The sequence below is a fragment of the Eschrichtius robustus genome, chromosome 19, assembly GCF_028021215.1.
Source record: "Eschrichtius robustus isolate mEscRob2 chromosome 19, mEscRob2.pri, whole genome shotgun sequence".
Lineage (NCBI taxonomy): Eukaryota > Metazoa > Chordata > Mammalia > Artiodactyla > Eschrichtiidae > Eschrichtius > Eschrichtius robustus.
The window spans coordinates 14,913,568-14,940,959 of record NC_090842.1 but is presented as its reverse complement, the minus strand read 5'-3'; the positions used below and the strand labels follow the sequence as shown (position 1 = coordinate 14,940,959).

Below are 27,392 nucleotides of genomic sequence, written 5' to 3'. Positions count from 1 at the left end.
GACATGATGTAAAAGATTAAGTTCTTGGTTCTGTTAAGATATTTATCAAAGTCACAAAATATTCCTCATTATTATTCATGCAGATAATTGAGAAAAAAAGATAGTACAGAAGTTAACTTTAAATAAAAAATTATTCCTTCCCTTCCTCCCACTCCCCTATACTCTACAAAATGTTTTCCCTGGGACTAAGCCTTGAAAAGGCCACTATATATTAGTTTGACATGCATTACTGTCTGCAATTTAAAAAGCTAATTTTGTGGAGATTGTAATTACATTACAAAAATGTCTGCAGGCATTAATCTAAGAAAGGTAAAAAACCTACAGTAAATCTACAATATATTGTTTTACATTTGACCACTGGTTTGTGTTATGTAGGAGTCAATAGATTTGGTAAAGCACTGTAACAATTCAGGAAGGCATCTAAATCTTTAAATTCTGGATGAATTTTATGTTTGAATCTACAAAATTGCATGAAGGCTAACTTGAGAGACTTCCTATCATTCTAAAATTCCTCACTCTGGACAAATCATTTCTAGGACTCTTTCTTATAAATATCACCCTTTGAAAGCAAATACAATTCCTTTTGTCCCACGCTTTATGATCTTAACTACATAGGGCTGATCTCAGTTATTCATGGAATATTAAATATGATAGGAAGACAAACCTGAGAGAAGCGTTTACAATACAATAGCCTAACTTGCTAAATTCTTCATCAGCATTCTCTGAAAAAAACTTCTCAAGCCTTTCTCCTCTTTATTTTAGCAATGGATTGTGGAAAATGTGCGGTTTTCTCTTGACATGAAAATATTTCATTGCAGTCATCTTGCCTGATGGGTTTAGTATTTTCTGCATAACTGATACAAGAACTCCTATGCGACTCTCTTCCATCCTGTTGTAAAGGTCAGAAAAAAGCAACAAACTGGGGGGGGAAATGGCTTATCACCAGAGTAGTAATGTCTGAAGGCTTTCAAAGTATGTTGGTTTTTCCCTCCTTCTGACTGTTTATTTCCATTTTCTTCTTACAGCTCACAAAATGTAGGGGTTTTGTTGTTATTAACAGTTGTTGTTTGTAGGGTTGTTTTTTTTTTTTTCCCTCCAGATTGAAGTCCTATCTCTCCTTAGTTTGTTTCTCTGTGCGGTGTTTGACTTGCTCGGTTCCTGCCTGATTGCATCAATGAGCTCTTCTTTCAGCTAATTCTTTTCTCAGTTCATCTAGAATGTTCTGCTTTAGCCTGTCACAGTCCAGTCCCTCTGTCTGGACTCCGCTGGCACTGGGCTCTGACGAGGGCGCAGCTTTTGGTCTGGAAATAACAGGTGACTTGCTGCCATTCATTGTATTTGTTCTTTCCCAAGGTTTTCTTGTTGGTTCAGGTGTACTTGTTGAAGAGGCCTTAGAAGTTACAGGCTCTGAATTTTCATTTTTGTCCTGTTTTTGTTCTGTTTGTATTGATCCCTTTTCAGCAATTCTTCTCCTCCTGGCCAGCAGGGCACTCACTTCTTCCATTAAACCACTACCCCTAAAGGAAGGGGTCCATTTCCATGACCCGTATCTGTTTTAGATGACGCTGAATTCACACCATTGGTATTCCCTCCACTTGGGAAGGAGGCATCCTCCATCCGCAACACTTTCCTAAGTTTTGCTCCAGCAATTGCAGCTGCAAGTCCAGTTAAAGGGCGATTGTCTTCAGACATGGATCCCGAAAAAAATCCAGATGCAGGGAGGGGAGGAGCAGGTGGTGGAGAAGGAGGGGGTATTTGATTAAGAAGAGGTGGTGGAGGAGGTGGAGGCGGGGGCCCTGAGGACGGAAGTGGAGGGGGTGGAGGGGATCCTGGGGGAGGAGGGAGTGCGGCTGATGCCTGGGCAGGACCTGGTGGGAGTGGAGGAGGGGGTGGAGGTGCAGGTGGCCCCAAGACAATGCCCTGTTGGGCTGGAGTCTCGGCTGGCTGAGAGGCTGCCTGCAAGGCTGGCTCAGAAGCAGAGGAGGGGCTGGAGGTGCAGGTGGCCCCAAGACAATGCCCTGTTGGGCTGGAGTCTCGGCTGGCTGAGAGGCGGCCTGCAAGGCTGGCTCAGAAGCAGAGGAGTCTCCACAGAGGCAGGGGCAGCAGCATCTGATATCCTTTGCTCTCGCTCCCATTCCAGCTGCTCCCTTTCTGGATGCTCTGGATGCTCTCGTTCTTGCCTTTCCTGGTCCAGTCTCTCCAGCCTCTCCCGCTCTCGTCTCTCCTACTCCAGGTGACCCTGCAGTTCCCTTTCTTGTCTCTCTCTCTCCAGCTGTTCCTGTTCCAGTCGCTCCCTCTCCAGCCTTTCCCTTTCTGACCTCTCCCTCTCCAGTCTCTCCCCTTTCCATTCTTTCTCTCTCTAGCCTGTCCCACTCCAGCTCCTTTTGTTGTTGCTGTTCTCGTAGTTGCCTTCTTTGAATTTCCAATTCTTCTTGTGATGCGCCATTCTGAACTTGGGCAGGTAGCTGCGAATTTTGTCTAGGCGACGTTGGCCGTTTCCTGTCAATTCAACACTTCTAAGGCATGCGTCATGGCACTTGCGAAGACACTGGCATCTTCTTTGCTGCCAAAGTTGAGACCATACACCTGTCTAGCGTCCCACCATTGGTGGAAGGTCTGTGTTGCTTGATTGTACTTCAGCCCTTTAGGAACGGCACAGTTTATCACGACCTGATGGTCCTGAATCTTCCTGCCCACCACTGTGAAGGTGGTGTTCCATGTATGATGATACATATGAACTGTGCTGAACCCAGCTGAACCACCAGCTGATACCCACTTTTTATTGGCATCATTGTAAACCATCACAGCAGCTCTTGCCTGACAGATACACTTAAAATAGTAAGTGAACAGAGTATCATGCCATTCCGTTCTGGTTTGCAGAGTCGCTGCTGAAAAATCAGCTGATAACCTTATTGGAGTTCCCTTGTATGTTATTTGTTGCTTTTCCCTTGATGCTTTTAATATTTTCTCTTTAATTGTTGTCATCTTGATCACAGCACAGCGTGGTGTATTCCTCCGTGGGTTTATCCTGTATGGAACCCTCCGTGCTTCATTCTTTCTTCTGCTCCACAGCAGTGACTTCCCATACTCTGTCTTCCAGCTCACTGATCTGTTCTGCTTCATTTACTCTACTATTGATTCCTTCTAGTGTGTTTTTCATTTCAGTTATTGTATTGTTCAACTGTTTGTTCTTTATATTTTCTAACTCTTTGTTAAAAAACCCTTGTAACTTATCGATCTGTGCATCCATTTTTCTCCCAAGCTCTTGGATCACCTTTACAATCATTACTCTGAACTCTTTCTCAGGTAGATTGCTTACCTCCACATCACTTAGTTCTTCTGGGGTTTTATCTTGGTCCTTCATCTGAAACACATTCCTCTGCCACCTCATTTTGGGTTAATTACCTTTCTCGACTTTGGAGAAGTAGCCCTCTGTAGGAGACGTCCTGTGTGTCCCAGCAGTGCACTCCTCTCTCGTCACCCAAGGGCCAGGGGCCCCAGGGTAGTGTCCGGCCTGCGTTTGAGACTACAGGCTGCTGGGTCGTAGTTTTCTTCCTTCTGGTTTCTGCCTCCCGTGGGTGAGGCTGGTCTAGAAGCTTGGGTAGGCTTCCTGGTGGGAAGGGCAGATGCCTGCCCACTGGTGGGTGGAGCTGGGTCCTGGCCCTCTGGTGGGCAGGGCTAGGGGCGTGTCTAGAGGCGGCTGTGGGATCAGGAAGTCTCTAGGCAGCCAGTCTGCTAATGGGTGGGGCTGTGTTCCCACCTGGTTAGTTGTTTGGCCTGAGGCATCTGGCACTGAAGCCTACAGGCTGTTGGGTGGGGCCGGGTCTTGGTGCTCGAGGAGAGTTCATGCAGATGAACAATCCCCTTCTGCCACCAGCTTTTATAACCCCAGCATGAGCCACAGACACCCCCCCACCTGCCCAGGAGACCCTCCAAGACCAGCAGGTAGGTCTCGCCCAGGCTCCTATGAGGTTACTGCTTTTGCCCTTGGTCCCGGTGCACGTGAGATTTTGTGCGATACCTTCAGGAGTTAAGTCTCTGTGTCCCCCAGTCCTGTGGAGCTCTGCATTAAGTTAAGCCCCGGTGGCCTTCAAATCCAGATGCTCTGGGGGGGCTCCTCTTCCCAACACCAGACCCCCAAGCTTGGAAGCCTGATGTGGGCCTCAGAACTCTCACTCCTGTGGGAGAGCCTCTGCAGTGTAATTATTCTCCAGTGTGTGGGTCACCCATGGGCGGGGGTGGGGGGATGGGGGGGATTTGATTATATTGCGAGTACGCCCCTCCTACCGTCTCATTGTGGTCTCTTCTTTATGCCTTTAGATGTAGAAGATATTTTTTGGTAGGTTCCAGTCTTTCTTTTAATCGATGGTTGTTCAGCAGTCAGTTGTGATATTGGTGTGTTCATGAGAAGGAGGTAAGCTCAAGGTCCTTCCACTCTGCCATCCTGAAAGCCTCCAACATAGCTTTTAATGGATTAACAATTTTGGTTGGGGTAGCCTTGGAGAATAAAACATTGGAGTGATTAAAATTTAGACCAGGTAGTCAAAATGCTTTATCACTACTGATCCAAAATGTTGATAAGTGGAATAAGTTACCCTAGGAGTAGCAGCACAATTGTAGAGTTCATACTGATGATAAGGTTTATGACCTTGATGCTGGATCAGTACATCGCAATAGTATAACTGCTATTAACGGTCTGTTCAGTGATTAGTAAAGTCCTGTTTGATCTGAGTTCAGACTGGAGTAATCCCAGTTGGTTTCTATTCTATATTTCTCTCAGTATGAAAGAACAAGAGAAATAAGTCCTACTTTACAAAATGTCTTCAAACTAATTGATGATATAATCTCAATTCAATTTATTTATACATACCCCACTATAGAACAGGGTTTGTTAGGGTGGTAGAGCCCGGTAATTGTGTAAAACTAAAACCTTTATCCGCAGAGGTTCAAGTCCTTTTCCTACGGAAATATTTATAATCTGCATTCTTTCACTAATTCTACTTTTACTAGCTGTAGCATTCCTCACGTTAATGGAACGGAAATTCCTAGGCTATATACAAATCCAGAAAGGGCCACACATCGTCAGCCCTTATGGATTATTACAACCCATTGCTGATACAGTCAGATTATTTATTAAAGAAACACTGTGACCATCAATCTCATCAATTTCTGTATTTATTATCGCACCAAGTCTAGCCTCGAGCCTGGCTCTCACAAGATGAATTCCGCTCCCCCTACCCTTTCCACTAGTTAATATAAACCTAGGTGTACTATTTATACTAGCTATATCAAGCCTAGCCATTTTTTCCATCCTCTGATCTGGATGCGCTTTGGATTAAAAATACACAGTCATCAGAGGTCTCCGTGCAGTAGCACAGACAATCTCATATGATGTAACAGTAGCAATTATTCTCTTATCAGTTCTAGTGATAAATGATCATTTACACTTTCAGCAGTAATTATTACACAAGAATACCTATGACTAATTTTCCCATCCTGACCCCTAGCCAGAATGTGATTTATCTCTACTCTAGCAGAAACCAACGGAGTCCCATTTGATTTAACCTATATTTGGCTTCAATGTAGAAAATGTAGCAGGCCTGTTCACCCTATTCTTCCTAGCAGAATATGTCAATATCATTATAATAAATATTTTCACAACAATCCTATTTTTAGGAGCATTTAACAACCCCTACATGCTAGAATTCTATACAGCCAATGTCATCATTAAAACACTCCTCCTAACAATCTCCTTTCTATGAATTCAAGCATCCTGCCCACAATTTTGATGAGATCAGCTTATATATCTCTTATGAAAAAATTTTTACCACTAACATTAGCCCTATGTGTATGAGAAGTTTCACTACCTGTCATCACATCAGGCATCCCACCACAAACGTAAGAAATATGTCTGACAAAGAGTTATTTTGATAGAGTTAATAATAGAGGTTTAAACCCTCTTATTTCTAGAATCATAGAAATTGAACCTACCCTTAAGAATTTTAAATTCTTCACGGTAAAGTCAACTAACTAGCTATTGGGCCCATACCCCAAAAATGTTGGTTTATATCCTTCCAGTACTAATAAACCCTCTTGTGTTTACTATCATTCTACTAACCATTATCTCAGGAATTATAATTGAAATAACAAGCTCACACAGGTTACTATTATCCCCATTCTAATCAAAAAAAAAAAAAAATTTAACCCATAAGTGTGAACAATAGCACAAATACCAGTAGAAAATCTAAGGCAACCCAGTTATCTAATACTACTTGGGCTAAGGAATTTAGGGGTATCTGTTGTGCTGCAGTGCAGTCTTTATGGCTGTTTGACCAGTGGTGGCTGATAAATTTCTGATCATCGTTTTGTTTACATACACTCCTGCATTAGGAACCAAGATTACCAAAAGATTTGCCACTGGTATCTTGGTATTTTGCTAACATAGATTGCTTGACTCTTTAATGAAGAGAGAAAGGAGATTCATTTATTTCCTGATGTATAGACAATGGGATAACATAATATTCTAATAAATATAAACCTTCTATTTGTCAGCTATTAAGACATTTTTCAGTTAAGTAAGGGACAGAGGGAGGGGGTCCTGGGGTAAGTATTGCTCAGTCTCTAGGGACTGAAGATAGTATCAGACAAGGAATGGCCATATTAATACGTTGAAGAATTTAAACCTGAAAGATTAGGTCAGAGAGAGGTTGGTCTGGGTGAGTGGTAACATTAGCAACATCTGAAAAGTCAGTGACAGGTATTCTGAGGGGTCTATCCCAGTAGCTATGCTTTGTGACAACTTTACTAAAGAATTTTCTTTCCATCCTCAATATTGGGGCAAAAGTATAGCTAGAAGTAAAAGAGTAACTTTCAGTTTTGATAGGGAGACAAACATTTGAATAACAGTTCAATCGAACTAGTAGGATGGGTCTTACAGGCTTGGCCTGGATTCTTGGGTCAGCTGTCCACCACTGTTGTCATCGTCTTCTCGTCCTGGCCTGATGGTTGTTTCAAGGTGAGTTTGAGGTCAGCAGTCCCCTCTATAGACCAGTCTGATGCAGAGGCCCTTTTTAAGTGAGAAATAAAACTTGAGTTAATTCCCTTCAGTTTTACTGTGCATGAGCTAGTTTAGAGTACCTGATAAGGATCCTTCCTTTTAGGTTTGAGATAGTCCTTTAAATGATATCTTTTCCAGTATGCCCAGTCTCCTAGGTGCAGGTCACGGAGCATCTAATCTTCATCCGAAGATAGAACACTGTGATCGGCTTCAGAAGCAAGCTTGGAATATCCTGTTAATAATTCAATTAAACTTTACAATAATGTGACATAACAAAGTGGCATCTCGGATGTAGGCAGTAAGTACAACACCTCAGTACATATAAAACCTCAATATCCACAAAGGTATATCACTGAAACTTAATTTTTCTATATAAATTATCTTCATTTTGACCAAACATAGTCAGATTAAGACTAATTTGTTTGCAGAATAAATCTGGTTTTTTTTTTTTTTTTTTTTTTTTGTTTTTTTTTTTTTTAATTAATTTATTTATTTTTGGCTGTGTTGGGTCTTCGTTTCTGTGCGAGGGCCTTCGCCAGTTGCGGCAAGCGGGGGCCACTCCTCATCGCGATGCGCGGGCCTCTCACTATCGCGGCCCCTCCCGTTGCGGAGCACAGGCTCCAGACGCGCAGGCTCAGTAGTTGTGGCTCACGGGCCCAGCCGCTCCGCGGCACGTGGGATCCTCCCAGACCAGGGCCCGAACCCGTGTCCCCTGCATTAGCAGGCAGACTCTCAACCACTGCGCCACCAGGGAAGCCCATAAATCTGGTTTTTATACACTTACCCTGATTATTTAGGTAAGTGTAATTGATCATATAGGCCCTTTTAAATTTGGCTTTATATCAGCTTTTCATAAGGGATCTCAAACTGAACTTTTAAAAGGCCTCTCAAAGCCAGGAAAGCCATGCCATTAGATTCTACCTGCAATACCTACAGATTTAGGTGGATTCCTCTCTAACTATGTTCCAAAATATCTTGAGGTTCTTATTTCTGCCAGGAAGTGGGCTTCCTTTTTCACCTGGAAAGGCTGCGAGGAACCTAAGAGATCCTACATTCAGGAGGAATCAGGTAGAAAAGATAAATGCTTCAGTTCTGCTTACAAAGGAATAATTTACCAAATTGCTGTAAGTCATACTTTGCTTAAGGGGAAAGGTTTCCTTATATCTGGAAAACAAAGATGAAAAGCTAGTAATATTTCAGACAAAAAAATCATAAAAATTATAATCATATTTATAAGCTCATTCAATCCCATATAATTAATTTTTGTTCTGCTTGAGTCCAGTTTTCCCATTAGTTTTGGTGACCTTGCCTGATGATTGAGGATATTTTTTAAAAGTTTTTGAGGTTTTTGTTAAGGCTTATATGATTTGTCACATGAAGTGGGTGCCTTGTTCACTGGAGATTGTGGAAAGTATATCCCAAGTGGAAAACACATTTTCCAACAGTTTCTTTGTCATTGTGAGGGCATCAGCCTTGCAGCCAGGGAAGGCCTTAATCCATCAAATAGAAATGGGGTTTGCCAGGAAGCCAGGAAAAGCCAAGCAGCCGTCTTGGTTTCCCATATCCCGGACTGTTTAATTCACAGCTATTGTTTACCCATCTTAATTTCTCTGATTTAGGAGCAGACTGTTGCCGTGTTATAAGGACATCAGGACGGCAAGAGTCTGACAATGAGGGGTTAACTTTCTGTAGACACAGAATGGACTTCACCTACAAGTGCCATCAGCTCTGTTGTTGTTGCCTTTGCATGAAAGAGCATCTCCCTGATACTCGGGGGTTCAGTCCCTTTAGTGTGAGCCTCGATTTTGATGACAAAGAAACATTCTATGTCAGGACATATAAGATTTTCAGGAATTTCATATAATTTCTGGAACATTTACACTATATACTTTAGACATAAAGAAGGCTTAATGTTGACAATGCTTCCCATGTAATATAATAGACCAAATAAGCATAATTAGTTGAATATCTCTCTCTTTGAGACACTTCAGGACAGTATCACTTTATTTTCCATTAACTAAATCCATTTTCTTTCTTCAATCCTCCTTTTACTGAAAACACACATCTTTTTTTTTCCTTGAATACTCAAATGTTTACCTTATTATTTCTACTAACTTTAATTACATATACAATATTTAACCCTTGAAAACCTTAATCCCTAACAAAAACCAAGAAACAGTCCATTGTGAACTGTCTGTTATACCAGCGTTTCCTGATTGGCAAGCTTATCAACATATTTCAACAACCTTTAGAAACACACATTTTCTCATAGCATGATTTCTTTTCTCAGTGTGGTACAAGACATGTGTCCAATAAACCCAAACATCTTTAGTTTTTCTCTGATAAGACAAAGTAGGTAAATTTAGACATGCTGAGCAATTAATGTTCTAGTATTTTTATCTTAATTGGAAATGATCTGGATAGTTAGTGAATTCCCATCATTTAATTTAATTTAGCACGACTCCAAGGTTTCAAGTTACCCCAAATCTGGACAAACTCTTTTTAGGTATACATACCATAAAGCATAATCATTTTTTTTTAAAACGTAATCATTTTTAAAGAGTTCACCTAAAAGCTTTTATCCCATTTATCTCAATTTTATTACTTATGAAAATATCACCATAGTAAGTTAACTTTCTTGTTGACAAATTTTGTAACAGGTAGCATGAGCTTATTGACTTTTAGGAAACCTAGGTACCAAATAAAAGTATTATACTTCATACTGATGACCCTAAAGGCATGTTTGTATTCATCAAACCAACAACTTAAACTTATTTCATTTACTGAAGATTAATCCTAGATCGCATGCTCCTCTAAAAATTTGGGTTAGCTTTTTTTACAATTAGAAATATCTGATTTGTAAATGCTTATTTTTAAGTCAATTAAATAGAGCTCTTTTATGAATTCATTTTGATGATATCATCCGGAAGTAGAATAGAAATATCTGATTTGTAAATGCTTATTTTTAAGTCAATTAAATAGAGCTCTTTTATGAATTCATTTTGATGATATCATCCGGAAGTAGAAACATACTTGTAACGTACATACAAGCATACGCACATCCAGATAGACAGAGATCTCGTAGTTTTCCTGCCTGAGTTTTAAAAGGCCTTTTTATTCCCTTCAGTTTTACATTCTACTAATTGAGCCAAGGCTGTAGTCTCAAACAATGTGGGCTGCGTTCGCATTTCAAGGACATGATAAGAGTCATAATTACAAGTTTTCTCCTAGGAGTACTTTTATTCTTACAGGGTCAGAATTTTGAAAAGATGTTGTATCAAGCCAGCTTTCTTTAATTGTGCACACAAAAATCAGTTTTGAATGTCAAAAAAGTTCCATCCTGGCCATTTTTGGATTAGGTAAGTACTTGTAAGTGTTAGCTCCATACCAGTTGTCAAAGCCAGCTAGAGTGTCAGTGGGTGGATGCCAGCCGGGGAGCTGGTAGGTTTTAGAAGCGCAATTTCCTGCTTTCTTCTAGTTTCATTCTATTATAAAGTACACATCTAAAATTAAATTTAAATTTCCAATTTTAAGCCATATTTTTAAAAAGTCAGCCAACGCAGTTCACTCCAAAATTTCTTCCAGGCCTTCCTGCTTAGAAATTCCCCCAGGTCCTCTGTTTAGGAATCCCCCCCTAGGTCCTCTCCCTGGAAACTTATCCCTAGGACCTCTTCACCTAGGAAATGTACCAGTATCCCCTTAAGACTCCAAGTCTTAAGATAACAGCTCAAATAAAAGTCAAACTGTCACTTAGCACAAGGAGATCCAGATATGAGGAAGAACTCACCAAAGCACCTGAAGGGTGCTTTGAAGCCGGAGGGGCTCAAAGGGCCCAGGCTTGGTCTCCCGAGCACCGGTCCAAAGTAGATCCAGGTGACCTCAGGCGGGTTTTTCTGATATCCTGCCGACTATGCCAAGTAATTTCAGTGAAAATAATCAATAAACAATCTAGAATAGGAATAGAAAAGAGTTTTGTTTTATAAAAGAGCCAATCTGAAGACTATAACCCAGAAGACAACCTCTCAGATAACTCTGAGGAACTGCTTCAGAGAAGCATGGTTTTCAGTACAGTTTTATATCTCATCAGAACAAAGGACATTAAAGTCAGGGATACATTCCTTCAAGGTTTCAAAAATAAATAAATAAAAAAGAGAAAGAAAACCACACATGTATACAACAAGTCAGTATGACCTTGACACCTGGGAAAGCGTCTTATCATTGAAGGGTCTTACCAGCATTGGCATCCCAAGAAGGGAGGCATTTAATCTTTATTTTTAACATGGACATTCTTTACTTCTGGTCACTGTGCCCTTTTCTTTAACAATTAAAGCAGGTGAACAATGTATGTTTGATAGCCCACAAACTGGCTATTTTTAAGTTAGCATAAAATTTGAGTTAAATCATGTATAAGCCAGAATGACTTCCCCGTACCTCAATATGTGAACATTTCTTTCATCAGTGCAGAATAACACTATCTTCTTACTACTTATGCCCAGCTCATGTACTGCAACACTGTCATTATCACACACATTAAACAAAACACCTTTCAACACAATCCTTATCATTACCATCATATTATCACTGGGAGGTCTCCCACCCCATCAGGGTTTTTACCCAAATGAGTAATTATCCAACAGAAAACAAACAACAATCACATCATTCTGTCAACACTAACAGCCATCAGAGCACTACTCAACAGGTATTTCTGCTTTCGGCTAACATACTCCATATTACTAACTATATTTCCTTCAATAAATAACTTAAAAATAAAATGACAATTCAAACATACAAAACAAATAACCTTCCTATCATTACTAATCCTCAATATCCACACTATTACCACCCTTAATACCCATTCTATCAGCGCTGGACTAGGAATTTAGGTTAGTATAGACCAAGAGCTTTCAAAACCCTAAGCAAGTACAGTTTACTTAATTCCTGAAAATAAGGATTGCAAGACACTATCCTACATCAATTGAATGCAAATCAAACACTTCAAGCTAAATCCTTACTAGACTGCTGGGCTTCCACCCCACAAAATTTTAGTTAACAGGTAAATTCTCTAGTCAACTGGCTTGAATCTAATTCTCCCACCGTCAAGAAAAAAAGAGGTGGAAGAAGATCCAGCAGAACTGAAGCTGCTTTTTTTTAAATTAAAATAAATTTTTTATACATCTTTATTGGAGTATAATTGCTTTACAATGGTGTGTTAGTGTTAGTTTCTGCTGTATAACAAAGCGAATCAGCTATACATATACATATATACCCATATCTCTTCCCTCTGGAGCCTCCCTCCCACCCTCCCTATCCCACCCCTCTAGGTGGTCACAAAGCACCGAGCTGATCTCCCTGTGCTATGCGGCTGCTTCCCACTAGCTATCTATTTCACATTTGGTAGTGTATATATGTCCATGCCACTCTCTCATTTCGTCCCAGCTTACCCTTCCCCACCCCACCGTGTCCTCAAGTCCGTTCTAAACGTCTGCATCTTTGAATTTGCAGTTCAATTTGTTGATCCACCCCAGGGCTTGACAAAAGGAGGGCATAACCTCTGTCTTTAGATTTACAGTCTAACACTTGCTCAGCCTTTTTACCTATGTTCACAAACCGCTGATTATTTTCAACAAATCACAAAGATATCAGGACTTTATTATTTGGTGCTTGAACTGAAATAGTAGGCGCCACTTTAAGTCCATTGATCTGTGCTGAGCTAGGCCAACAGAGTGCTGCTTGGAGCTGACCAAATCCATAATGCAGTCAGAACATGCATTTGTCATAATTTTCTTTATAGTTATACATATTATGATTGGAAGGTTCAGAAACTGGCTTGTCTCCGTAATAACTGGGGCACTCAATTTAGCATTTCCCCGAATAAATAATATAAACTTTTGACTACTTCCCCCATCAGTCTTACTCCTACCCGTATCATCAATAGTAGAAGCTGGTTCTGGTACCGGTGGAACCGTATATTCAGCCCTAGCCGGCAGTCTGGCCCATGCAGGAGCCTCTGTCCACCTCACCATTTTCTCCTTACATTTAGTAGATGTTTCCTCAATTCTTGGTGCTGTTACTTTTATTACTGCCATCTTTAATATAAACCACCAGCCATTATCCCAATATTAAACACCATTATTTGATCTGCCCTAATTATAGCCATATTACTATAATTATCACTCTCAGCTCTAGCAGTTGGAATTACCATACTGTTAACAGATCAAAATCTAAACACTGCTTTCTTTTACCCTACAGGAGGAGACCCAATCCTACACCAACAGCTATTTTGATTCTGTGGTCACCCTGAAGTCTATATTCTTATCCTGCCAGGGTTCAGAATAATCTCACATATCATGACATACTATTTGGGACAAAAAGAGCCTTTCAGATATATGGGAACAGTATGAGCCATGTCCACTGGCTTTTTAGGATTTATCTTGTGGGCCCATCATATGTTTACTGCAGGAAGAGATGTTGACCCATGAGCATACTTTACATCAGCTACCATAACTACTGCTATTCCTTTAGCAGTAAAAGTGGCTGATTAACAACTCTTCATAGAGATTATGGTATAGTATAGCATAATGAGACTTATGCTTTATTTTTCTTCTTACAGTAGGTGGTTTGACAGGAATCATCTTAGCCAATTCTTCCCAGGACACTGTCTTCCATGATACAGACTATGCAGTAGCACATTCCAGTATGTAATGTCAATGGGAGCAGTCTTCACTATTACAGGAGGCTTTGTACACTGATTTCCACTAACCTCAGGTTATACACTTAACATGAGCAAAAATTCACTTCACAATTTTATTTGTAGTAGAAAATATGATTTTTTTTTCCCCCTGCAGCACTTTCTTGGCTTTTCAGGGATGCCACGACTTTACTCCAGCTACCGTCATGCACACACAACAAGAAATATTTCACTCATTCATCTCATTAACAGCAGTAATGCTAATAATCTTCAAATTTTGAGATGTATTTGCATCTAAATGAGAAGTTTCAGAAGAGGAATTAACTACTACTAACCCAGAATGGCTACATGGATGCCCTCCACCATATTCTATACTTGAAGATCATACCTATGTAAATTTAAAATAAGGAAGGAACTGAATCCTTCTCAACCAGTTTCAAGCCAACACCATAACTATTATGTCTTTCTTAATAAGTGAGATAATAGCAAAAAATTATGTAACCTTGTCAAAGTTGAATCATAGACAAAAATACTGTATAACACGATGGCAAATCCATTTCACCTAGGCTTTCTAGATGCAACATCACCTATTATGGAAAAACTTTTACATTTTCATGATCATACATTAATAATCACTTTTGAAATAAGTTCTCTAGCCCTCTGTATTATTTCACTAATATTGACAACTAAACTGACTCATGTACACACAATAGATGCACAAGTAGAGAAAATTTGGACCATGTACCGGCTATCATTCGAATCTTAATTGCCCTATCCTCATTACGAATCTTTTACATGATACATGAAATCAGTAACCCTTCCCTAACCGTAAAAACTGGGGGTCATCAATGATACTGAAGCTACGAATACACAGACTATGAAGATTTAAATTTTTATTCCTCTATAATCCCCACATCAGACCTAAAACCAGGAGAATTATGACTAATTCAACAATGAAGTAGCATAGTCATTGAATATTAGTTCCATCTGAAAATGTTTTATACTCATGAGCTATTCCAGGATGCCTAAATTAAAGAACCATAATATCGACGGGACCAGACCTATATTGCGGACACTAATCAGTAGAAATCATTTTCCTTCATTCAAAGACAGGACAGAGGGAGGTGGCGTGAGGCACGGGGTGAATCCAGAGCCCACAGAGGATGTGCTCTCTGAGCTCCAGGACAGGAAGGGGGTCTCTGGGGTCCCGGGCCACCCACCACTCCCTCCTGAGCGGGGCCTTGGGAACATTCTGTCCGTGATGTGGCAGCCTGAGCATCTGTCACGGCCCTCACGCTGTGACCCGCCCCCCAAGCTCCAGGGATCGCATTCCACACTCTGTGGGTCCACCCTGCAGGGTCCTCTCTGCTGCAGGAGCAGAGACCACCCAGCTAGCAGCCTTCTCCCCAACCAGCAGGAAGAGCAGGTGGAAGGCGGGGCACCAGAGGAATCTCACTCACTCAGACATCAGTGTCCCAGGGCTGCCAGCGTGGACAGCAATGATGCAGATGAGGAACAGCCCAAGAAACGGGAGCGGAGGGCCCCAGAGGCGGCGGGTCGGGTCCTGGCTCATCTGTGCCCTGCACACCCTGTCCCTCGTACAGCCTCTTCCTCTTACGCCCTCTCCCTAAATATAGGGTATGCAGATGCAAACAGGCAGAGCTTCAGACTGAAAGTCAGCTCTTCCAAAATGACCGATGGGCAAACACTGCAGGATTCCACTCAAATAGGGGCCCAAGAGTCGACAACTCACGGACCTAAGTGGTCGTTGGTACCAGGGCTTCGGGAGGGGATGGGAAGTGAGACTTTCATGGTTGTGGAATTTTCTAGAGATGGTGGTAATGGCTCCACAACAAGGTGAATGTACCTGATGCCTCAGAAACATGCGCTTAAAATGATGATGATGGTAAATGGTATGTGATGTGTGTTTTATTTCATTTAAAATTTTAAATTGTCTAGTTAATTGAGACTCCAATCTGACCCCTTTGTTACAAATGTGCACGGTCAAAGCACTGTCCCCCACCTCAGGCACATGGCATGTGGAGGACCATTCTTAGGGGGGGCCAGTCTGTGTTACCTGAGCTGTGTCCACGGGAACCCAGACAGCAGCGACCCCATAGATGAGACATATGATCTGCTATGATATCAACATGATACCACCAAGGGTTGTCACTCAGCAGGAGGACCACCCTGCTCAAAGGTGCCTGTCCTCATATGAACCTGACAAGGTTAAGAGAAGAAAAGGGACCACAGGTTAATCAGGGCAACACCCTCAATTCGGATGTTGGAAATCTCAGAGGGGACAAGACACACTGCAGGCAAAGAGCAGATATGCGGTCTGCACATGAGCCTGACCCACACGGATGGGGTGAGCCCCACACAATCCCCAGACACCGCAACTAGGGTCACACGTCCCCCTGGTCAGGATATCATGGCTGTGCTGCGTGAGCCCCCAGCGTGGGAACAAGCCGGGTCCCTGGGACCAGAGAAAGAAGTGTAGGGTCTGTCTCCTCTCCTAACACCTGCCCCAGAGAAGTCAGTCCCCTCCTGTTTTCACTTTTGTTTTTAACTTTTTTTGTGCTGAAGTTGAACACACTACCTTGGTTCTGGCAGGCTCGGTCCTCTCCTGATTTGCTGGGGTGTTGAGAAAACTCACAGGACAGCAGGGCTGAAAGAGGAGGGGCAGGTCCGGACTCTGCTGAGCAGAGATGGTTGACCAGAAGGAGATTACAGAGGCACACCTCACCTGCTGCCGACTGGCCTTACACCTAGATCCACATGCCGGCAATCAATTCACCACGTGAACCTGCCTCCCTGCTCGCTCTGCGTGTGCTGGTGAATTGGAATAATCATGAGGTAGCCCACCTGAGGAGTCTCCACCAGCCGCAGGGAAGGTGAACCTTGCAGGGGCAAGGACTAAGGCCCCTACCATGGCTCCTTTGGGAGGGCCATGTAACCACACTCAGAGCAGAGCGCTGTCACCCAGACAAGCCCACCTCAGCTCCAGACCCCAGACGTCTGAGCACTGACATTCGGAGAGAGGCATGGAGCTTCTCAGTACTGAGGCCAGGCCAGGTCTCCACATCCCCCTGAAGCTCCCAGGACAGAGGCCAGGCCAGGTCTCCATGTCCTAGCGCACACAGAACACGGTCAGGTCTAAACATTCTCATTGTAGACAGCACAAGGTCAGGTCTAAACATAGTTTAGACAGGACATGGAGCTGTCTAACCCTACCGTGTAGACAGAACTTGGTCAGGTTTAAACTAGCTTAGGGCTGCTCTCCCAGGAGGCACAGGTCACACATGTGGGGTCTCTCATCTCTGGACAGGGTCTCACCCTCGTGCGGGAACCAGGATGTACATTTCTGAGAGAATAAAGCAACATTGGGCTTGCACACTTTACCCACATCAGGAAACTAAACAAAATCTTTCTGACATTAAACATTTCAACATGCAAAACAAAAACGTTACCAATATCTCTGGCCACGTGATGGTCAGGATCCCGGGGTAACCCTGGAAATTCTTGCAGTGCAGCCCAGTCCAAGAAGTGGCCTGATTCCAGCTTCCCAGGCCCCCAACAGGAGGCGGCCTCACTGGAAGCCCAGGAAGGACGGTGCATCCCGCGAGGCAAATCGGGCGAGCACGCTCAGGGCAGCTGAGAGCACCGCGCACAGGTCCTGCTTCCCGGCAGCGTGTGCCGGGCGGTGAGGGCTCCTACAGCAACCCAGCCAGGCGGCTTCGTGCACCAGGGCTGATGTGAGGGGCGAACACAGGGAGAGGCTGGAGCACAGAAGCCATCTGAGCGCGGAACTAATCCACTTCCTGTCTCTATGGGTTTGCCTGTTCTGGATGTCTCATGTAAGTGGAATTAATAAATTGTCCTTTTGTGTCTGGCTTCTTTCTCTGAGCATCGTGTTTTCAAGGTTCATCCATGTTGCAGCCTATGTCAGCGCTTCACTCCTTTTCATGGCTGAGTTAATACTCCCCACCCCCGCCCCCTTACTTTTAACTCTATAATTTATTGTGACTCCCTGCCCACACTGTATAGGGCTGATGAGAAATTCACCTCCCGTCATTCTTGGGCCGTAACCTGCATTTTTAACCAACACCCAGGGGTCCTGTGCAGGAGCTGAGAGCCCAGCCCCACACGGCGCACAGTCATCCTGTGCGACCAGAGCCCAGGAGGAAGGGTGAGACAGGCCTGCATGTTTGGAGGACCAGCCCTGCAGTCTCTTGTGAAACCAACTTGCTGGTCAGTGTCCTGTGACAGCAGTCCTCAGGGCACCGTGTGGGGAACACAGAACGGTCAAGGGCCACAGCACTGCCTTCAGTTCAGGCCCACCCATTGCAACTGTCTACTTGCAAAGTGCTGAGGCTGCAGCGGAGGGTCCTTCCTGCCTCTTCCAGCTTCTGGGGACTCCAGGCATCCCTAGACCTGTGGCTGCATCCCTCCCATCTCTGCCTTCATCTTCACGTGGCTTCTCCTCTGTGTCTGTCATCTCCCCTCATCTTATAAGGACGCAGTCACACAGGATGAGGGCCACCCCAATGCCCTTGTCTTAACTACTTACAGCACCGGGCCCTATTTCCAAATAAGGTCATGTCCTGAGGCCCTGGGGTCAGGAATGGGCTGTCTCTCTCCATGGGTGGGGGTGGGGTGGGCAGACACAATCCCCCTTCACTCTAAGGTAACAGATCCCATATGACAGGTGTCCTTACAGGAAGAGGAGATCAGGACACAGAGACACCAGGCACGTGCCCAGGACCACCCGAGGTGACCAAGACTCTCCTGAACCATATCTCACCCAGACCCTGTCCTTGGCCTCCACCTTGGCCCCATCCTTGCGGGGCCTGCACAGCCCGGTCTCAGCAAGAATCCTGCTCAGTCAGTGCAGAAATGAGGGCACCAGAACACTCCACTCCAGAATGTGCCTCTTTGCCATGTGGATTACTTTGAGCTAAAGGCCACCAAGAACCAGCAGATGCAGGGAAAGCTCTAGAACACGCCAAAGAGGGAGACAGCAAGAGAAACCAACCCTGCCAACACCTTGAACACGGAGCTTCAGCCTCCGGAACCTGGGAGACAATAAATAAATGTCTGTTGTTTAACCACCTGGTCTGTGGTGTTTGTTATGGCAGCCCCAGGAAACACGGACATCACCCTCTATGGAGAGCGGTGAAGAGTCGGGTTTGCACCTGAGCTCCACCACCAACGAGCCACCCTTGGACCAGTCACCCCACCATCCGGGCCTCGGTTTCTCACCTGTAAAATGGGATTGGTTATAGTACCCCATCTCACAGGGTCGCAGGGTGGATTCTGTGAGCTAAAGCATGTGAGGCACTCAGAACTGAGGCCCACAATAATCTTGCAGCATGTTGGCCATCACCCCGACCCTTCTGGACCCTCTCCTCTGGTAGGGAAGTCTTCCCTCTAGTCTAGAGGAGGCCCATCCACCGGTACCACAACCAGCTGTTATAAACTCTTTGTATACAGCTGAGGGGGTTCAGAATTTGCCACCCCAAATATGTCACTTTGGCATAAGGGTTATTTGGAGTTGAGGTGATTGAGAAGCTGCAAAAAGAAAAACTCTGCCCTCCTCCATCTGCCTGATCCCTTTGTGAGGATGTCCCCCTCCCTCTCCTGTTCCAGGAAGGGAAGAAACAATCCTATCGTCTGAGATGGTACTGACTTCAGTCTGCATAACAAACCTCACTAAGTCAGCTCTGCCCTCTCTTATTTTCCCCCACTTACTTACCTTCCCACAACTTCCTGTCCCTAGAAACTGAAACCTGTTTTCCTTTGTCTTGTCACTTCTCCAGAAACTTATCACTCTGTGTTAACATGGCACATAAGTCCTTAAGTCTAACTGTCTCTTTGCATCTCCACTTCTTTTCTGGGCAGGGCTCTGTACACAGACATAAAAAACCTTTTGCTCCTGTTAATCTGTTGTTTGTCAGTTCAATTTGCAGGTCCCTGGGACAGAACATAAGAGAGTAGAGGAAAAATTTTTCATCCCCTACACCACGTCAAATACACCAACAGCCAACCTCCCCTTTGTTCTTGTTCTGCCTCAGCAGCAACAGACACCAACCCTCTCCCCACCTATGAGATACTCAACTAGCACTCCTGCCTCCATCTTCTCTCGCAGCCTGTCCCGTGGCTCCCTCAGTCACACCCTGTCTCATAAATGTCCCCCGAGGTGAGAACCCGGGACCCCAGGCCACCTGGGGGGGGGTGTGACATTCCAGCACCAAGTGTCCAGGTGGCTGGCGCTGGACTCTGCCATGCAGCACACCCGGGGATGATTGCATCCCAGTGCCCTCCAGCTACAATGGCCCGCACATCGCCCACTCAGGCTTCTGAAATGCTGGTGGATCAGGGCCAGGGCTCAGACCCCAAAACCCCACACTCAGGGCTCTGTAGTGTGGGATGGCTGCATCATAGGGACCCCAATTAGGAGTGTGGTCAGCCTCAATGTAGGGAGACACACCTCTGCTGTCCTCAGGAGAACAGGGGTGGGTCTGCGCCCCTCCCAACCACGCACCCCAGCGGGCCCCCTTCACAGCCAACTGGAGTACTGACTGGAATCCAAGCCCACCTGGATCCTATCCAAGTTGGGCCAGGTCGCAATGATCCCAGACCGAGGGGCTCAGGTGACTCCTGGGACTTCCCCATTTTGCTTTTAAGGGAAAACCGCTGAGTTTCAAATGAAAGGAACCAGGACTCACCAACCCAAATGTGCATGTTTGGCATAAGGATTATTCTGAATAGAAGGCCACTGAGAACCAGCAGACTCAGGAAACGCTCTGAGAACAAGGCACAAGCATTCCTTCCATAAAGGAAATTCACATTTATAAAGGAAATGCCCACTTGTAGGGACCTCTTCTTCTCCCACACCTGGAAGAGGAGGCCGCATAACAACTCTCACCAGTAAAAAAGGCACCGACTTGAATCTACATCACAAGCCCCACTAACACTCTTGTTCACCGGGCTTTCTGGACTGACCTCCCACGGCTTACTCCCCCCCCCAACCCCGAACCCCTTCCCTCTGTCCAGCCCATGACGGTATTTCAGCCCCCAATTCTCACTGCCTCTTGAGGAATACTGCTTTATAAACTCCCACACATTCCATCTTTTTTTCCCCTCTTGTTAGTCTGCCTTTTCTCAGTTTAACATCTGGGTTCCAGGCACTGAACCTGGAAGGGGAGAGGGCGCTGGAGCGGGCTGCCTGCCACCCATCGTGAAAGCCATGTTGGAATCTTCAGGAATGGCGTGAGCCACGTTAACCACAGCTAGCGTTAGCAGTTAACTTACAGCCTTACACTGAATAAACTATATTCAGAATAAAGGCAGCGAATTCTCAAAACTCACTACCATTACTGTAGACCTCACTGGTTATCGTACTGCATTTACTACCGTCTCTGCTCACTCTTACCCTCTCCCACCCACAGTGTGTGTGGTGGAAACTCTCTGGGGTTCTTCCCGGCTCCGCGTTCACGAACATCACATCGGAAACTCGAAACTGGCCACCGTGGGAATATCTACACCACAGAAACGGCAGATGCCACCATCCAGCCTTGGGTGATTGTTTTGTTGATGGTCTAGACTTAGAAAGTGATGGGAGAAGTGTGACTCATGCAGACCGGATGTGCAGGTGTGTGCCTGTGGTGTTGCATTGTAAAGACCGAGAGAACACTCTGCATCCGAAACCCAGGACGCAATTCAGCAGAGGCTGCTGACGTCGTGGAGGAAGAAGTGAGGTTCTACACACGTGGAGTTCGTAGTCTTACTCCTTAATTACAAGAAAATTCCAAGCAATACCAGAACTGCTCTCATGTGTCGACTAGGGGACCACGAGTGGTGGGGGAACAGGAGCCGGGCAAAAATCCACAAAAGCATCCCACGAAGCCCTGGTCTCTCTGGAATTTACACCAAAGTCCTGTCCACTAGTATTTTTTGTTAATTGTTTGCTACATCCTGGGTATCAATTCAGCTAATGAACGTATGTGCCCATATATGCACCTTTTGGGGGAGCCCTTGAGAATCAGGATTGTGTGTTACCTGTTATCACGTGATATCAGCACAGCGTCATCTCTGTTATCTGTGTACCACTGTCCTTCACATCATCTTACATCATAAACTGTGCAGGCATGCTGGCTCTTCTTTCCCTGGAGAGCAGGGTCCTGACCATTGGCCAGTACGTCCTTGCCCCTGACCCTGTCACCACCCCCTGGCAGCACTCAGACCCTGAAACATCGGCTGGACTCACACCCAAAACCTAGGTGTCCAAGGGTATGGATTTTCCAGATTTTCACCTCAATTCCACAACTTGCCAAACTGGATAAACACGGCCACTTTGCACATTCAGATGTCAGCAAGGGCAGTGGGCAGAGCTCCTACGAGATGGAAGAGGAGGAAAACATTGTGTCCGACCAGCAGGTCCATGATTATGGCCGTGGTGAAGCCGACAGCCTCACTTGAGAACCAGACAAGGATGCCGTTGCTTCAGGACGTCTGCGTCCGGGCACTGTCACCACAGGAGAAAGGGTCACCCCAGTAGACCTCAGCCTCACTCATGCCTGAGTGAAGAAAAGAATGAAGGAAGGAAGGAACTGGTGGTAACCCAGCAGGGTGTCCACAGGGACCCCAGCCCCTCCCCGAGAGAAATTCCAGAGTCACTCCCAACAGGGAGCTCACCCGACACCTGCATTGCAGGCCCTCACACATGCTCCTTGACCCCAAACATGAATATGTTGAGTAAACAAACAAATGGCACTCCCAGATACAGTCACAAGAGCCCCTACCTTTTAAGATTACCCCTGTACCATAGAAGCACAGACATTTCTACTTATAGGATCCAGTGTTCCTCCAGGAAAATCCATCAAAAACGTGGACTTGAAAATGAAAAGATCACCCCTTCCCTGTACCTACCGCGTACCTCCCCTAGGCCCACCCACCTGCTCTGCATCCTCAGGCACACACACCTGATCGATGTGCCTGTGACTAATATTAGTGGCAGCTGTTCCAGAAGTGGGGATGGTGGTGGTAATTGTTCCACTACAGTACTCGCATATTGCTTTGCAATTTGAATCCTCAACCGAGTGAAATAATTCCTGGGGCCTCATCTACACTGAGACAGAACAAAAAACATCCACCCACAGTGCAGATGCATTTGCAAAGCAGGCTGAGGAACTCGGTTCCTACACAGCCCACCCGGGACGCACAGTAGGCAGTGTACAGCAAATCCAAATCCGAACCACGGGGCTTAATTTCCCTGGAGAATAAAGGAAGACTCCCTTCTTCCCCTTTTGTAGGACATTTACTTTAGAAAATATGGGAATTCCTTCTCTGTCTCTTTGAAGCGTGTACACATCTTTTACAGGCAGAACACACCTCTGACACTACCACAGCTCAGAATGTTTCCTGCAGACCTGGGCGTGTGTCTGAAATGTGATGGAGAAGGAAACCCCGTCTCCCTGCTCCTGGGAAGAGAGGCCTGAGTCCATTGGGGCCTGGCTCCAACACAACACCGCCTCCATTATGAAGACAACAGTGCTTGTTTTCCTGGGAACATGGGTGGAGTGGGTGGTCTCCACTCAGCTGCACGAAGGCTGAGACGCTTCTGTCTCTGCAGCTTCTCAGGGGGTCTGCCCCGACGCCACCTGTGATGCACGTCACACTATGTTTTCAGGCTGGGTCCAGAGTAAATGGTTTGTGGAATGTCCCCTCCCTCCTGTCACAGCCCAGGTCTGAGTGTCCCTCCGCCTGTCACAGCCCAGGGTCTGGATGTCCCCTTCCTCCTGTCACAGCCCATTGCCTTTCGACAATGTTGAAGGTGACCTAAAGGTCCAGAAATCCCTTCACCCTCTGTGTCTGGGAAATGGCTTCCTGAAAAGACCCTTCCCCACAAAGACTCTGCTGAGACTCAGGAGCCCCCCTTTTCCTGATCAGGCCACACAGATCCAGTCCCTCCCCGGGCTCATCTGCCAGGAGCTGACCCGCTCCTTCCCAGGATCTGTCAGAACAAGGGCTGGTGACCCACGCGTCCCCCTCCTCCCCGGCCCGAATTGCAGCCGTTGGGTCAGAAGCCCCACTCAGGGCACCTCCTGAGTCGGGGCCCTTGATCCACGTGCCGTCAGGCCACCTTTCGTGCCAACCCCTCACCTGGGCCTTCATACTTGTGTATATTTACTCCTCTCCACAGAGAAACCGCCTTTGCCCCAACTCTCCAGATGCTTCCAGACCTTGTCAGGAATTATCTCTATAGTCATAGCCCCCCATCTACAGCAATAGTCCTCCCCTATTGTTATATCCCCCCTCTACAGTAACAGTGCTCCCCTATTGTTATATCCCCCCTCTACAGTAACAGTGCTCCTCTGTTGTTATAGACCCCACTCTCTAGTAACAGTCCCCCCTCTACAGTTACAATGCTGCTCTATTATCACAGTCCCCCCTCTGCAGTAATAGTCCTCCTCTATTATAATAGTCACCTCTGTACAGTAACAGTCCCCCCTCTACAGTGATAGACCTCCCTCTATTGTAACAGTCTCGCCTGTACTATAATAGTTCCCTCTCAACAGCAATAGTCGTCCTCTTTTGTAATAGTCCCCCCTCTATGGTAAGAGTTCACTCTCTACAGAAATAGTGCTGCCTCTATTGTAATAGGTCCTCTCTATTGTAGTGGTCCCCTCTATTGTAATCGTCCCCTTTATTATAATTGTTCCCCCTGTATTGTCATAGTCTCTCCTCTATTGTAACAGCTCCCTGCATTATCATAGTGCCCCCCATTGTAACATTCCCCCCTCCACAGTAATAGTCCCCCCACTACAGTAGTCCTCCTTTACTGTATGAGTCCCCTCTCCAAAGTAATATCCCCCCATTGTCAGAGCCCCCATTTATTGTCATCTTCCCCCCTCTATGATATTAGTCACCTCTCTACACTAACATTGCCCCTTGTACAGATATAGTCCTTCCTCTACAGTAAGGGTCCCCCCTCTGTTGTAATAGTCCCTCCCCCTACTAGTACACTCTCATCCCCTTGTAATAGTCCCCCTTCCTCCTCGCAATAATTCTTTTGAAATAAAAGTCTCCTTTCTAACCCAGACTTGATTTTATTTTATAGGCCTCAAGGGACTGCAAGGGTGACATACAGCAAAACACTTATTGCAGGGCCCAGGCATGGGTGGTGTAGAGGCGCCTGTGGATGTATGTCCCCCATCATGTAGGCCACCTGTTAGTGTGCCTGTGTCACCACCATGGGGCACCTGTGCGTGTGACTGTCACCACTGTGGGGACACCTGTAGGTGTTTGTCTGCATCCCCATCACAGAGGAGACCTCTCCCCAAACACAAGTCACATGACACTGAGGGTGTCTTGTCAACTCCTGTCCCCATGTCCCCAGGCCTCTCCCCATAATTCAGGTCACCTGAGCACTGAGTGTCATGTCCCCTCCTGTCCCACATCCCCCCGTTTCATCAGAATCTGGGTCACTTTGTAACAAGTCCCTCATCCTCCCATTTGCCCCCACCTGAGAAGGTCATGGGTTTGTCCATGGTGGGAGGAAAATCGTCCCATCGCCGTGGAAACCAATCCTGCACCTGCCAGGCACTCACCTCCTCCCAGGTGCACAGGTGTGAGTTACCCACCCTCTCCCTCGACTGCAGACCCCAGCTCTCTGGTTTCCAAGTACAGATTCAGGTGTGCTCAGCACTAGCACAATCCCAGAACCGCCCAGGCGATCCCCGCTCCCCAGGTGCAGCCCCAACCTCGAGCCCTGGGACAGCACCCCTGGGAGTAAGCCAGGTGCCCCCCGCACACCCCGATGCCTTCCCCACCCAGCACTTCCTCAGCTGGATCCACTCCACCCTTTGCCTTCTCAGTCAACATGGGACTCAGGTGAGCACAAGGAGACACTTGCACAAAATGCAGTGGGTGCAAGATGAGCTAAGGCCCCAGTCCCGCTGACCCTCCTGGGTGACCAGGTGAGAAATCTGAGCCGCCAACCTGTGACTGTGGCAGCAAGGCTCCTTCTGTGCCCACGCTCACCTGCAGGTGGTGACTGGCACAGAGTAGATACTCAGGAAATAGTTCTCAGGTAAAGGAACGGATGGACGTGCACACTGCTGGCAAACCCACTGGAGTTCCCATCCTCCTCCTCACCTGGGCCCCCGAACGCTCAGCGGGCTCCCCAAATGCTCACCAGCCCCCCCGGAATGCTCAGCGGGCTCCCCAAATGCTCGCCAGGCGCCCCCCAAATGCTCACTAGCCCCCTGAATGCTCACCAGGCTCCCCAAGTGCTCAGTGGGCTCCCCAATCTCCAGGCCCCCAGAATACTCTGCGGGCCCTCAAACACTCAGTAGTCTCCCCGAATGCTCACCAGGCCTCCCGCACACTCACTGGGCCCCCCAAATGTTCACCAGTCTCCCCACTCAGCGGGCTCCCCAAGTACTCATCAGACCCCCTGAACGTTCAGTGGGCTCCCCAAATGCTCACCCACACCCACCTGCCCAGATTAGATGACCCTGTCCCCTCAGCATAAGGACAGGAAAGGAGGCCTCAGCCAACAAGTTCGTGCCTGACCCAGACCTGTCCTACCGACTAAGTTCGCGGCACAGCAGACAGTGGGCTTGTCAAAGCCCCCCGTGAGCCACTGTCCAGGGGCTCCTGCCGGCTCAGCGGCTCTGACCCAGCGGGGCTCCTACCCTCTGCGCTGGGAACGCCGGAGCCTGCGAGCGGACGCTTCCCCCTGGGGGCCCCTGCCCCCCCCCACCCCGGCGCCCTCCAAGCTCTCCTGCTGCCCCTCCAGCCCCTGGGTCCCAGGAAGGAAGGAGGAGCCGGGACCTGAGGGGAGCGCGGACCACCCTTCACCACCGCCCCATCTCGAGCCTCTGAACTGAGACAGGCAGGCGGGACTCACCACGACAGCTGACTTCAGGAGCGTTTCTGGCTGCAGCTCCACCGGCTCTCCCTGTCCCTCTCCGGGGGAGCCTCAGGCACTTGCCGAAACACTCCTGGGCCGTGATTGGATGTGAAACACCCACTCCTGTGAGGGTGCGGGAGGAGCCACCTCCCAGAGCTGACCTGCCCCAAGCGCAACACAGGGAGCAAACCCCCAACTTCAGAAGGGACGTCATTGTGGGGACAGCACTGCCCAGCTGGAGGGTCCACGGATCCTCTCCGCAGGGACCAGGAGCTGAGAAGTGGAGAAAGGGAGCCACTACTCCCTCAGAAGACTTAAATGTGTTCTCTAATTTAACACAAAACTTCCCATTACAACACCCTCGTCAAATCAAAGAATCAAGATAAAATTGGAAAGGGCAGATTACAGCTGAATAAATGCAGCCTTCCTAACAGCCAAAGAAGATGCTGTCGACGGTGCCGCTGTTGTCTATGAAGAAAACAAAAGGAGGCTCACCAGCCTCCCTATAGTCACGGTGTACTCTGAACATTCCAGGTCTCCTTGAGACAAAAAGACAAAGCACCTCAGCCTCCTGGAAGATAAGCCATTGCTGCATTTCACCAAAGCCAGATCTTTCTAAAGATATCCATAGCATGCTGGAGGTAGAGAGGATATTACACTCATCAAATCCAGTATCCTCCAGGTGGCCCATATGATGCTAACAGCTTTCTCAGCAGAGATGGTTTGTA

General features: G+C 46.3%; 2 pseudogenes; one reads left to right on the top strand and one right to left on the bottom strand.

The window, feature by feature from the left end:
- Window positions 1-474: 474 nt before the first annotated feature.
- Window positions 475-26,741, bottom strand: LOC137752628 (protein enabled homolog; annotated as a pseudogene).
- LOC137752360 (NADH-ubiquinone oxidoreductase chain 1-like) lies at window positions 3,894-5,902 on the top strand (annotated as a pseudogene).
- Window positions 26,742-27,392: the final 651 nt, after the last annotated feature.